Genomic DNA, 14083 nt, shown 5'->3' on the forward strand with positions numbered 1-14083 from the left:
AGTAGGCTCTTCCTTTCTGATGTTGCGACAGACCTTACAGACTTTGCACTTGGGGACTTCCACTGATCAAATCCATAAATTACACATCTAAGAGCTAATGCAATAATCCTTTCCGCAAACAGTTTTAAGAGACTTGTAACCTCTCTTACAGGTAAAAGGCAAGGTCCTTGCTTTCCTGCTGAGGCGACTGTGGCCATTTGTCATCACAGAGAGGTGACAGAGGCACAGCACAAAGTCAGTCCCTCATAAACAGGTGCCTCCTCTTCTCCTGCTCTTGCTATCAAACTGCAAACTGCTGTAGGATGGCACAGGTTCCTAAAAAGGGCTTCACAGCACTGCAGTCCCCTGCAAGTGCAGCAATGTTGATCACTGGCCAGTGTGTAGGTCTACCCAGAGCTCTTGCCCGTGTGCCTGTGCAGATGTATATAGCCAAATTTAGTTTTTCATTGTGGGACTGAATATGGTAATAAATTTGTGTATTCTGTCTCCACAAACTGCTCAGCAAGAGCTGATGGGCTAGTTGGGGTTCCCCCATGCTGCTTGTGAGGCCAGGATCAGGATGCTGCTAGAGTGAAATGGGTGGGCAGGGGATTACTAAAAGTTACTTCTGAAAATGAATGGGTGTGTGAGGAGAGCCCTGAAAAATTGCCAGTGCAGAATCACCCCTAAGACATCAGCTACACAGGGAGATGGCAGTTTTTGAACCAGTTTCACAAGGTGTCCTGAAAGCACGGTGCTGCTCTATTTAATCCTCTAGGCAAGGGGGAATACTTCCAATAAATTAGAAACACCCTTTTATCTTTTATTTTTCCTTGTGCGTGTGCCTGTGTGTCCTCTGGACACTGAATTTTTTTTATTTGAAAACTGTACATAATCTGGGATTGTTTTTTGTTTTGTTTGTTTGTTTTGTTTTGTTTTGTTTTGTTTTTCAAATTAAGTACTGCTGTCTCTTGCCAAGATTTGTTGAATCCTTGCTTCTGCATTCCTAATGCTTCATGTGTTTACCAGTCCACTTAGCCCTTCCAGGCTGAGAGTCCACTTTTGTATGGTACAAACAGCATAACTTGACAGAAGAGAAGGAGTCTGAAGGGCACATAGACAAAGGTGCTTGGAGCTTAGAAGAGTTTAAACCTAATAAAGGACTTACATTAAGGCTGCCCAACCCCTGGAACTTAGGAGGCAAAACTGTTTGCTCTGTGATCCTCACATGGACACAAGAGAGGCAGCAGGATCAGACTTGCAGGGGATTGGTGCAAGTGATTCCACTGAGCAAACAGGAAACACTACTGATGTTTCATTTGTGGATAGGAAGAAGAGGAGCACTGTGGTTCTTCAGAATATGGGCACTGTGTCTGCAACAGGTGACATAGGACTAGTATTTGAAGGTACTTGGAACATAAGCTTGGTTTTTAGCCGGGCCAACACTTTAGAGCCACTGCTGTTCCAAACTTGAACTACTGATGTGCCAATGGCACTGCATGCTCCTCTCCCATTCCAGGAGCCCAGCATGTCGGTGGCGGTGGGGCTGGGCTACGCCTGCAGGGTCTGAAGCTTTCTCTGCACTTACAGTGGCATTCCTGAGTTCTTGCCCAGATTGTGCTGTTTGGATTTCCACAGTGCAGCACATGCTGAATCTCACCGTTTTAGCTAGACAATTGGAAGTGCATTCAGCCTCCTTCCTGCAGGAATACAGGACTCAGCTGAAATGCCTACATGAGCCTTGTTTTTCAGGAAGAGGCTTTGTGACCTTCTATAGCAGGAAGGAGGCAGCACTGACCTCAAGGCAGTGGCGAAGGATGATTTTTCCCTGGGAAGATTGTCCCATTTCTTGAGGAAGGCCTGTGAGTAACAGAGATAATTCAGGCAGTGTAGCTGATGCAGCGCAGGGACAGATACATGATGTGTGCAAAGGCCATATTGTAGACCTTGGTGGTAGTGCTTCAATCCTTCTGCACCACAAAAGCGGGTCTTCATGAGCCAGAAGAGTGTTTGAAAGGTGTTAGGTTGGCATTTGGCAGCAGCAAAGGCTCTGAATGTCATTCTCCACCTTCCACATTTCTGGATCAGTATAATCCCAGCAGCTAGCATTCGTTCTGTGTTGGATTTCCTGGCTTGCTGCCTCAGGCTGCTGTCACTTACACAGGACTGGAGAATTTACAACAAGCCCTAAGTGTATGTAGGTTGGGTCTTAGGTATGGGATAAAGTGGTCTATGATGTGGCAGTGCAAATGTTGGGATAACTGCTGTGCTGAGTGGTGAGGGCTTGAATTGGTAGACACTCCTTAGGCCTGGGGAGCAGGAATTGATGTCTGGCATGGGTAACAAGGAAGCTAAAGCTTTGTATAATACTGAAAACATTTGAAAGGGGTCATCTTCTTAACTTCTTCTGAGTGAGGCCTTGGAGAAGACAGTCTGTGTTGAGCTAGCAGTGTGGTGGAGTCTACACAAAAACTAGGGATCATGCATAACAAAACTAGGGTTTTGTTATTTTGTAGATTTTTTTGTCAATTCTGTGTCCTTTGCTTTGTGCAGAGGAATTTCTACAGCTGACATGAGTTGTCTGGGCTTTCAGTCACTCAGAATTCTCAGTGTCTTCTTTGTCTCTTGCAGCTGAAGGACACTAAATTGAGATTGGATGATTGGGTGATGGATAAGAAGGAAAAGACTGGGTGATGGATAAGAAGGAAAACAAAAAAAGGAGATTGGGAACCCAGGAGTAGAACAGCAAGGGATGTGTGGGAACCAATACAGCCCTCCCCATAAAGTGATATCCATTAATGACCTCATAGATGAAAATATCATTGCAAATGCTTATGTTTTGTTTTTCAGCAGACCTGGTAGCTTCTCCCAAAGTGACATAATGGAGATCTTTGACTCTGAAACTGCAGTTGACACTGGAATCCAAATTATGGCTTCAAAACACTGAAGTTGGCCGCAGTCCACTTAATTTCTGTAATAGCCTAAGGCAGCTTTTAATAATTGACCTCATTTTCACAGAACCAAGATAGTTTAGGTTGAAAGGGACATCAGGACATCATTTGCTCCAGGCACCTGCTCAACATGCAAATTAATCTACCTTTATTATACTAAGATAAACAGAAAATCAATTTCAAGAAAAGAGCAAATATTACCAGTTTCCTTCCTTTTGACATTGATGAGTGGTGTGGAGTCTGGATTTATAGTGGGAAAGGTTTAGGTAATTTTACGAGCAGGTACTATTGTTGTGGGATGTGTTAAAATACCTGCCTAGCTTTTAGGTCTGGGGAACTGAACCAGATTGTAATTATCTTCCACACAGCACAGATAGAATTATTAATCTCTCTACTCTTGTGTGACCAAATCTACGCCCATATGACTCCATTGGCACTACAGCTGGGGCTTTGGACAGAGTGAGTTGTCTGGTGTTATGAGAACACAATAAAGCAGCACACTACTTGGTGCACAAATAGGACCTTGCAGTAAATTTATGGGGCTAAAAGCTTAGAAAATGCTGTATTTCACTTCTAAGTTGAAGGTACTTTTTGCAGAAACTTAGGCTGTCATTTATGGAAACACTTTTTAGGAGAGAAATTCATTTTCACCTGGAAGGATTTCAAGAGAAGCTGTTAAACCAGTAATTTTTCCATACAGAAGTTCACTAAGTAGAGAAAGAACACAAATAGAGAGAATTTAACTCCTGCATATACTTCGTTTCCTTCTGCTGCCTTCCCACATATTCAGGCTCATTATGTCCCTGTGGCAACTCCAAAAGATATATAAATAGAAGAGAAATTCTAAATTAACCAGCTGCATATGTTTGTCCTCACTTTTAATTCTGCAGTCACATTGAAAAGTGCATTCCACAGTTTGTATTTTCCCTTTTCTATTCCTGTCCCTTACCAGTGCCATTCTTTCTTGCAAGTTCTTTCTGCACACATGTTGCAGGCATTCATCACTTTGTCATTTGGAGTGGCACTCATCTCTAAAAACGTTGCTGTCTGCAACCTCCTTTTGGGAAAGCCATCATGGGTTCTGTTTGTAGGCAGTGAAGCCCAGGAGGCAGCTCAGCGGACCAGATGCAGGTTGGAGTAGGTTGAACTGTGCTCTGAATGCCTTTGCTTAGGTCTCCATGGCTTGTGAAGGGAATGCAAGGTGCTGTCCTCATCTGCAGAGATCTGCATGGCAGTTTCCTGTATGTGGTGATGAGTGTGGCTTTGCTAATATTTAACCAGGTTGCTTGATATCTTTATTCTGTTCACCTTATGTAGACGGGTTCAGCCCCTAAAGATGTCCTCAGTGATGGAGCCGTCATTCCCGGGGGGGACGGTTCACTCACGTAGCTGCAGTCTCTGGTGGCTCTCTGAGCTCTCTGCACTACACACAAAGCTAGGCAGCAGCATGTGACTACTGATTTCCTTTGGTCAGAGAGCACTGCTGGGGCTACAACGTCCCAATGGAATTGCATTAGAGGTTTCCTCTCTAAGTACTGTGCATTTCAGGATTGCTTTCTAACAGCACACCGAATGCTCTAAGGGGGGAAGGGAGTTTTAGCAAGCAGTCAGTCATCAATAGCATCCTGCTTTTAAGCCAAGGTAATGATGGCTAGTTTGAGTGTGCCTGCATTTTCCCCAAGTGCATGCAGGTCTGCTGTCTGAATGCAGGTGTGTGTACGTGTGCAATTGCCCTCATCATGTGCAGCCAAGGCAGGAGAACAGTATGTTTATAGAAACTGTCCTTAAGAGCGATTGCCTCTTGAAGGAGTAGAGCCCATATAAGAGGAGTGGGACTGTCTCCAGCCAGCCCTGGGAGACGATGCTGAGAGCATATTGAAAAGCTGTCTTCAGCAAAAGCTTGCCAGTTTAGCAACTCTGTTCACTGTTCCTATTGCACAGTGGGCTCTTTGACGCAACAGAAAGAGCTGCCTTTTTTTTTTTTTTTTTTGCTTCCTCTTAAATCCGCCTGGCCAATTTAAAGCTTGTGGATATTTCTTCCCCCTCGGGGAAAGCTTATGTGAGGATTTTCTTTTTTAACAGTTCATTCCGTGAAACCATTTTTTTTCCTTGTTTGCTGTTAGAAAATGTTGGAGCTGAACATAAGGCTTTCATTGCAGGTCAGTGACTGAACTCTTGACCAAAGCATTTAACATTTGAGTGTCACTTTAGTAAGCACTGTCGTTTGGGAGGAAACAGCAAGTTAATAAGGTTGTATCGTGTGAGCCCATGTGTGCCTACTACTGGAATAGGAATCTTTTTATGTCTCCAGTGTCTGAGTTCTGTGTGCATGAATTTACAATCTTCCTTTTGTAGACAAATGTACTGAATTAATATTTTAGTGAGAATTGAGGTAATATCACAGTTAAGTCTGTATTATCTAATTGCTGAATGTCTCTACTCCCTTAAAATGTAATAAATCATACTGTGAATTTCAAATATAAAAAAGTTCTTGTCTTTTTATTTTGCAAGGATTGTCTTTTTGAGTTTTAATTGTTTATTTCTTTTCTGCACACTTTACTGGGAAGCGTGTTATTCCTGGGCACATGCTGTGTGAAGGAAAGATAGTTATTTGCTATTTTGTATCTCTTCTTAGATTGCTATCAAGGGAACTAAGAAAGGATGTAGGCATATTGTTAATGTCTCTCTTCAAGCTGTATTTGAGGTAAGGCAATTTTCTATCCTTGTCTCTGAAATTAAACTATGAAGTAGATGCAGTATTTTTCTTTATAATTGCTAAGATTATCCGGTTGCTATTTGTTTTTCTTATTGATAATATGTGTTTATACTTGTCACAAAACTGTTCCTTGTCTATGTGAGACCTAAAATCCTGTATTTTTATTTCAACAATATCTACTACATATCTGCATGTTCCTATTAGCTTGTGTTCTCTTGATCAATGAAAGATAATTTTTGGTAATTGCTTTGTTTTTGTCCTCTATCCTTATCACATTGCGTGGGAGTGAGTGGATTTCTTGACCTGGGTGGGCAGTTCTTATGCAAACTTTGTAAAACTGAGTTTCAAATTGTTTCCACTGTGAATCACTTTCCTTGTTAGAGAATTACTTTTATGGTAATGTTTAACTTGAGTAGAATTGTTGTAAAACATATACAATGTGCTTTTTGTGTATTCTTTTTTAAGAGCAGTTCAAATAAAATAGTTATTCATCTCAAGCTGTTTACTTCCTTGTCTACTGTTGCTTCTTACAGGAAGTATATAGCTTTAAAAGGTTGAATCATTATTTGTGAGCATCAGAATAGCTGTAAAGGTGTCACTGCAACATTGCCCAATGCAACTGCATTGAAAATAGATTTGTGTGGGAAACAAATATTGGTGAGTTATGATTAGTGCATGGAGAATTAGAAAATACTATTTCTTTTTCATATTTCTTTTCAAGCAATTTAGGAGCTTGCCATTCAAGAGATGTTAATTTTTCTTTTCTGTATAAAGATTACAGTTTTTATAATTCAAGCTTTTTGCTCATGCTTTCTATAGTTTTCTCATTATTTAAATCAATCAATCTGAATATCTGGGGCATCTCTTACAAGGGGAGTCTGCATCTTTTAAGGCAGACATGCTGTACTGCATGTCCAGAAACACTTTGATGTAGCAAAATGTTTTAAATCTATCTTGTTTGGCTCCTCGCATCTCTGAAGCTGTTTGCTGTTTGAATTCCATCTAGTGTTAGCTCCATTCAGAAATGTCCTTTAACAGTTTGTCAAGAGGTTTTCTTTACTTGTGATGGGGTAAGGAATGATAAAGGGCAGAATTAAAAAATTACAGTAAACTATTTTTGTTTTATAGAACAAAAATATTTACCACTCAAAGCATTTGCAATACTCAAATGAATAAATTAATTCTAAGATGTTTTAAAACCCATTGAGGCTTAACTTTCTTTAATCAACATTACACCAAATCTTATTATTTTCTGTCATCTTATTTTTGGAGTTAGAAATCCATATCCTGTCACAGTGCAAATACCCACTTTATGTCTGCAACCTGTTTTCTATTGTAAAAAAAAAAAAAAATAAACAAACAAACAAAAAAAAACACACAAAAACTTTCAAGTAATTTGGCTATATAGTGACCATTCTGAAGTGGAATGTTCCTTTAAAAACTTTAAATTAAGCAGTGTAACAAACTAATGCAGTCTTTATAGAACAAGTATTCTGAACAAAATAGATAGGATCTCTGATTCACCATCCCTGGCAGAGGGTGTATTGGGCTGCCCCCCTTCCCTTCTGATCTCTGGTTTGTGAGGTAGCCAGCACTGCTTTTCAAATCTTATTAGATTCCCACCATGATGTGCTGGCATTTCTATGGACATTACCTTGACAGAAAACATGAATGGGGAAGGAGGATAAGTGATGTGGGTGGCTTGGTGTGTTCTTTGGGATCTTTGAAGTTGATGCAGTATCTTACTGAATTCGATCCTTCTTGCTTCCCAAGAATTATTGGAAGGTGTTCATTTTTTTTCCCCTGATATTTGTGGTGTCAGCTTTCTACCTAGTCAATGTAGCAGAGCTCATGGCTTGCTATATTTCTCCTTGCATGCCCCAAACCGGGTTCCTGTTACCTGGTTAAGTGAGTGCTTGTTTTCTTACCCCTGGTCTGTGTCTTGCCAAGGAAAGGCTAGTTAGTCTAAACCGTGCACAAGTCAAGAGGGTTAAGTGGAAATGCGCTATGAACTTTTGTTTGTAACAGTTTAAATCAGCAATGCACTTAGAAACACTTAGGAAAGATATGGACAAAAAACATAAGGCAAAAATGCTGAATCTATTTACCCAACTTCTATTTTCTTTCACCCTGTCCTGCTGACTTGATCCTCTTCTGACAAATTTTTTTTGTTTGCATGTAGCTTACCTTTCAGGTCACATCTGCTGGAGAAATCTGCTCACAAGCCTCCATCAGTTAGTTACCCTCTGGTGAGAGAAAGCTCTGTCACACCATGTCTTTGTCCGCACCAGCACACCTCAGGCCATTTTCTGATTCTTGAAGAATCTCTTATTTTTTATTCAGTTGTGCTACAAAAGTTTTCAGACAGTGCAGTGTTAATCTTTCATCCCCAGCTGTTTGTGTCTACCCAGCTAAGATATCATTGTCCTTAATGGTTTCCTTGTTAGAGACTCACAGATATCTTTATTAGTGTAGATGTTACATTCTTATACTTGACCGGTTAGTCAAAATAGGAGTAAATGTCTTCACCTCCCTTTGGGACTAAGTTTTCAGAAAAAAACTTCATGGTGAGCTGTATTCTCTACCAATGAGTAAATTAACACATTCAATGTTATGCAGAGCTCTGTCTTTCTTCTGACATGGAGACAGATAGTTGATTGTCAGAAGATAGCAGAGAGCTGTGTGTTTTCTTGGTTTTGTTAAGGTACTTCAGTTTTAGAGTAGTTACATTTCTGGACTCTGTTTTCAGGTTCATCACCAACAAGTTTATGTGTTTTAGGCTAAACTGTACTATGCTATCCCAGTTCCATGCCAATGGGAATGGTCTTAAGAGTACATTAGCACAGAACATTGTTTAAGGATCCTCTAGTTCCAACGCCCCTGCCATAGGCAAGGACATCTTCCACTAGATCGAGTTGCATTGCCTTGATAACAGAGAAATGTTACTCAGTCACTTGGACATGAGCACCATCCTCCTAAAGTAACAGAACAGTGATAGAAACTCTACTGAAGTTAAATCCTCAGAACTGTTTTTTCCTTTTTCCTCTTTATTGTGTGTCTAACAGTGGTTTGGCAATTTACTGGCAAGAAGACATGGAACAATATGCACTCCAGCAACCTTGGAACAGTATGTAGATGCCCCTGGGAATTGTTTTTACTGGAGATGGTTGAGGCAGCAAGAGGTTTCTGGCTTGATATTTCTTAAAAGAATTTTTTTTTTGTAGCTGACTCTATAAATAGTTGACAGTTCTTAAACTGAATAATCCCAGCTTCCTTTCCAGGATAAGAAACTGGATCAAGATTTCCAAAGCCAAAAGTCTGCAGCCCAATATATCTATTAATCATCTACTTATAACGTAGCTCAGATTTTGAGACAATTCTCTTATTGTTCCTGTTTTGTGTATGGTGAAAAGACTCACATGGAATCTTGCCAGTGGGCCAGTGGCAGAACCAAAATCTGGACTTATATGTCCTGCATTTAGGGTCAGAGTTTTGCCTACTAGATTATGTTTTATTGTGTAGCCATATTTAGAAATTAGAATCACTTAGTTTTCAAACTAGTTGAGCAATCTGTAACTCTACCTGGTTTACTAAGAGATAATTTGTTTTGAAAGTCAGCTTAATAAAGAATTACAGGCCAAAATGTTCAAACCACAGGAGTGATTGAATATCCAAAGGCCTCCCAGGCACATGCACCAAGGCAGAGAGCTTCAGAGAGTTTCATGTTATCCAGACCAGTACTGATGGTCAGTGGTTTGTGTTGCACTTACCTCTTTTGCTGGGATGTGAATGTGAAAGGTAAGGAGATGCTGTGTCACCTGTGTTGCCATTCCTGCTACCAAGGTGGTACTTCAACTACATCTGGGAGGGCAGAATGTTTCAGTCTTAAAAGTGGGATTTTAATACTTGTATAATTTTAAGATTTTTTTTTCTCCAGCATTTTCCCTTATGAATTGATTTAATAGAAGGTAGTTATGAAAGTGCTGGGCATGATCATAACAGAGTTAGACAGAGCTACATGTGCCAGGGATCAATGGTAATCACTCAGTGAACCAAGTGGCTTCCAGTTTTGAAGGGTGCATTGGGTTCATTTTTTATTTTTTAGCTTTTGTAGCCAGTCACCCAACCCCTGACAGGACAGTTAGATTTCAGCTTGCCCAGACCAGAGTGTGTCTATATTTGGGTTCTTTGCATTCATGTATACTACAACTGATATTTTCATTTACATTTACAATGTAAATGACCATGTACATACCGACTTTCTTCACAGAGAAAAACTTTGAGTTGTATTGATTTTGAAAGGAGGATATTTACCTCAAATAGTCTCCCGCATGTGTGCTTTTAATGTGGAGCCAGTATTTTAGAAAAACATTCCTCTTCAGTTAGAATAGTCTGAAAATAGAGGTAACAGTTTTGAAACACCCTTTGTACAGGAAACTTTGTATTACTTTATTTGTAAGAAGGTGTAGCCTTTAGATTTTGGGGAAGAGATTTAAAATAAACTTTGGGAAAACTTGTAAAAAGCTATTAGCAAAATATACAGTGGTGTGCATAGTGAATCATGTTATCTTCTTTTTTCTCATCATACTGCTATTAAGTAAAAAAACTGTCTGAAGGGAATATATAACACATCATAATGTTGCCTCTAATCCTAGAAAATTTAAACAGAAATATTTTAGATTAAGGAACTTACTGTGAAAGTAGTAGTTACTAGCTTAAAAATTGATACAGAGATTTTTTTGAGCCACAGGGATAGAAAATGTGCCACTGACCTTTCAATTTACGGCATGATTTAAGGTGATTTATGAGATAAAAGTCAGTGGTGAAGTTTTCTGATGCTTAATTGAACCATGTATATAAATTTATGAATTAATAAGCTATTCCAAAAATATAGCGGCTTTCTCTGAAAATTGTTCAGGAAATGAAAAGCACTTATGTAATGTTAAAGGAATGAAAGGAAATTTTTTAGCATTAGAGAAAGGAAAATAAAGCTTCACTCTAAAATCCTTAGGAACTAACTACACTAAAAAACTAGATCTTTGCAAATGTAAGGTACCTGCAAAACTGTTTCGAGAACACATCTCAGAACCCCTTAAAAGTATTGTTGTGAATTGGTGGCCCTAGTTTTCAAATGGGGACAAAAACTTTAGAATTCAATGGGCGTGGATGTTTGTCCGGTATGGTTTAGACTTCATTTCACTTCCTTGCTATTGGATCTGCCTTTTGCTATGAGAGCCAGGTAGAAGAAGCTGAAGAAGATTGCTGTTACATATCTTGTTTGCCAGCAATTCCAGGGAGTGGCAGGAGAGACGGAGCTATATGGGGCGCCTGGATGTGCCATGTACTCCGGGAGTATGTGGGAAGCAGAGCACTTCAATTTCACCAAAGCACCTCTTATACTGGAGTGCTAGTTCTTCCTGCTCAGCACAGGTGGGCAAGTGAGCCACTTCCAAGGAAAATGAAAGCTTTTTTTTGTGATTTTACAGATGTATGTGACAGAATTTTTCCAGTAAATTCAGGGGCGTAATTTTCGTACTTTCTTTCAAGCAGTTCATCTGCTTGAGTTGGTGAAAATAGGCTCATCTGGTGGTAAAGCTTTTTGGTTTTCCTAGGGTACTTTTACATTTCTCATACTCTGATTAGAATCTTTTGAGCTATTAACTACTGCTAAGGTCAAAGCTTCAGAGCCCAAGTAAAAAAACTTGTCTGGCAGCTACTTAGTAATCTTGTAAACCTATTAAACATCAAGAGCGAAACAGACACAAAGGTGTGGATTAGAGTTATGAATTAGGATTTAAAATAAAGTCTCAATTTTACCTCTTTCCTAGGAGAAAAGAGCCTGTAAAATGCATTTGAAAAGGCTTTGTATCTCAGCTGGAACCCTCTGGCATTTTACTGAAGTACTCTTCATTTGTTTTCTAACCTCCATCACCGATATAAAGGATTTTTCACTTGTTTAGTATTACACTATGATTTCACTTTCATGCAACTCCAGCATGCCCTTTATGTGGGTCACATATTCCTTGTCCTTCTCTATATTGGTCTAGGATTTCTAATTATTTCCATATTCATGGAGCTCAGTCACTACACAGCCAATTGAAACAGGCAGGCTGCTCAATGTCTTTTCCACTCCAGGAGTAATTTAATCAGGGAGTGACTGCATTATTTTTTCAGAGAGCTGAGCTGTGTGTGCCAGGTGATCTGCAGGGGAGAAGAGCATCATTATTAAAAGGCTTAGATGTTCCATGCTGTTTGTGCTTCTGCGACCTGCAGTGCAGCTAACGGTACTGTCCTGATGTTTTTTCTCATATGCATGATTCAAATGTAGTCAGTTAGAGGAGGCAGAAAAGAGGATGGATGAATCAGGGGACTGTATTTATGGTGCATGAGACTGAGTTTCAAAGATGTTGCATCCTTCATCGTTGCTGTATTTGTTTTACAGAAGTGCTGGTACTCACAGAGCAGATTAAGTGTGTTTCTTTAGTTTCCCTCTGAAGTTCCATCCTAGAGTTAAAAAATCATACATAGAATTTTGATATTGGTACATTCCCACATAAATATTTCAACTTTTATAAAGTGGCAAAGGAGAGATTTGGCTTTGGGGGTGAAGTCATCAGGGAGTCCTTGCATCCATTGTAATCTTCATCTGGGCTGATTAATGTGCTCAAGCAACCAGAGGGAATAGGTAAGCCTTGGATCTCACAGGTACCTTAGATCCATGAGGATTTCCTTCCATTGAGAAGAGCCAAATGGATATCCCTTGCTATCAAAGGGAGTCCAAGGGAAGGGTAAGCTCTTTTCCAGAATTACCAAGGAAAGAGAGAAGGTGTGGGTGAGGCAGACCACAGAGTGCTGGTGTCATATAGCCGTGCTGTGTCAATTTCTTGCTGCTGGGGACTGTTATTAGATGAACATCAGGTACAGCTGACAACTACATTTTTCTTTGGAGTCCTTGGGCTGGATTACAAGCTTGTGGGCATGATTTCATGATGGAAGAATGACACAGGTGAGGTGAGCATTGCCTTAGGAGTGCCACTTCAAAATTGTCCTGAGGTCCCCTTTCAACCTGGTGTTCTATGATTATATGATTGCTCAGTAAGACTTTTCTGCTGTTTCTTTTAGGAGTTGTGTTTTCTCTTTTATATTGTCTTTCAAAAAAATAGAAATTTAAAAAATCTATGGATTCAAATAATGAGAGTTAAATTGTGTCCACTGCTCCTCTCAGCTGAGTACGCACCATCCTTAAGGCGACTGGGGATAAAATCATCTGATTCTTAAAGTCAGACAGAGTCTAACTGATTCTTGAACCTTTACAGTGGCATGTTAAAAGCCTTCATGTTGGTCTAAAGTTCTTTAGTTTCTTGTTTCCTCACTGCAGCTGCCATGGGCATCTCCAGTCTGGGCACATTTTCTCCCTCCTATTTGAAGAAAATAGACATTTTCCAATTAATATCTATGATAACATACCTGTGGAGAGGGAAAAACTCCCACCTTCTAGAGGTGATATTCTGATCTAGAGGTGAATTCTGATCTTTCAGCTTGAGGTTTTTGGAGAAGTAGTATTCAGTGTATTAATAATTATGCTAACTCTTACACTGCTAGGGTTGAATCTGGATTGTCCAGTTCCAGATGCATCTCAGTTCAAGATGTTGTTAAGCTTCCTTGCATGATAGTCAGTGAAGAGAACAAGCCACAGCAAGTTAGTTCATCTTAAGTATGTATCCACTTCTGTTTATTTTCATCATCTTATCTAAATGCATAATACAGTGGGCATCATCATTATTGTCTTTGCTACAGCTGGAAATACCAAGAAGAAGACAGGGAAATGACTTGCATGGGATCATCTTAACTTCAGGAAGGAGACTTGGCTTGCATATGCTGTTGTTCAGTCCTATGACACAGTGACATATATGTCTGTCATCTAGGAATTGATCAGGACTATCTTCCAGACCACTTTCCAGACTTTTTTGCCTTTGGAAAGATTTTGGAACCTGCATGTGATGACCTAGAAAGTGCAGTAGTGTTTTGGAAAGTTCTGATGTGCAGCACGCTGGTCACCTCAATGCACTGAGAGCTTTTGCTCTTTCTTACAGTGTCCTTTTGTTTTTGCTCCACGGGCTTTCCTCAAGACAGGACTTATTTCCCTATGTGAAGGCTGTAGTGAACTTTTGCCTGCTGAATGATACAACTTCTGAGCTGTTGCTCCTCAGCTTATGGTACACACTTCCTACTAAAATTTTGGTCTTTCTCATCAAACTGATGTATATGGTCAGTAGCAGTTCAAGACAAACATTTCAGATCTCTTAGGACTGAAACAACAAAGCCAAGCCAAAATTTTTATATTGCAAAGGGCAATTTCCCTTCAGTTATACCTATTTTCTTACTAAATACTTATTTGTTTTAATTGGATATTACATCTTTTTTCTAATTTTGATCT

At 39.7% G+C, this 14083-nt stretch overlaps 1 protein-coding gene across 1 annotated transcript in view; it reads left to right on the top strand.

Annotated features, from left to right (window-relative positions):
* Positions 1–4984: 4984 nt before the first annotated feature.
* The window catches only part of CSGALNACT1 (chondroitin sulfate N-acetylgalactosaminyltransferase 1), a 40859-nt gene continuing 31760 nt past the window's right edge, over positions 4985–14083 (top strand). The window contains exons 1-2 of the mRNA XM_041428015.1: positions 4985–5089; positions 5566–5634. The gene's annotated coding sequence lies outside the window, so the exon portion shown is untranslated. The remainder of the gene's footprint in view (positions 5090–5565; positions 5635–14083) is intronic.

The sequence above is a fragment of the Onychostruthus taczanowskii genome, unplaced genomic scaffold, assembly GCF_017590055.1.
Source record: "Onychostruthus taczanowskii isolate IOZ18803 unplaced genomic scaffold, ASM1759005v1 scaffold12, whole genome shotgun sequence".
NCBI classification, from domain to species: domain Eukaryota; kingdom Metazoa; phylum Chordata; class Aves; order Passeriformes; family Passeridae; genus Onychostruthus; species Onychostruthus taczanowskii.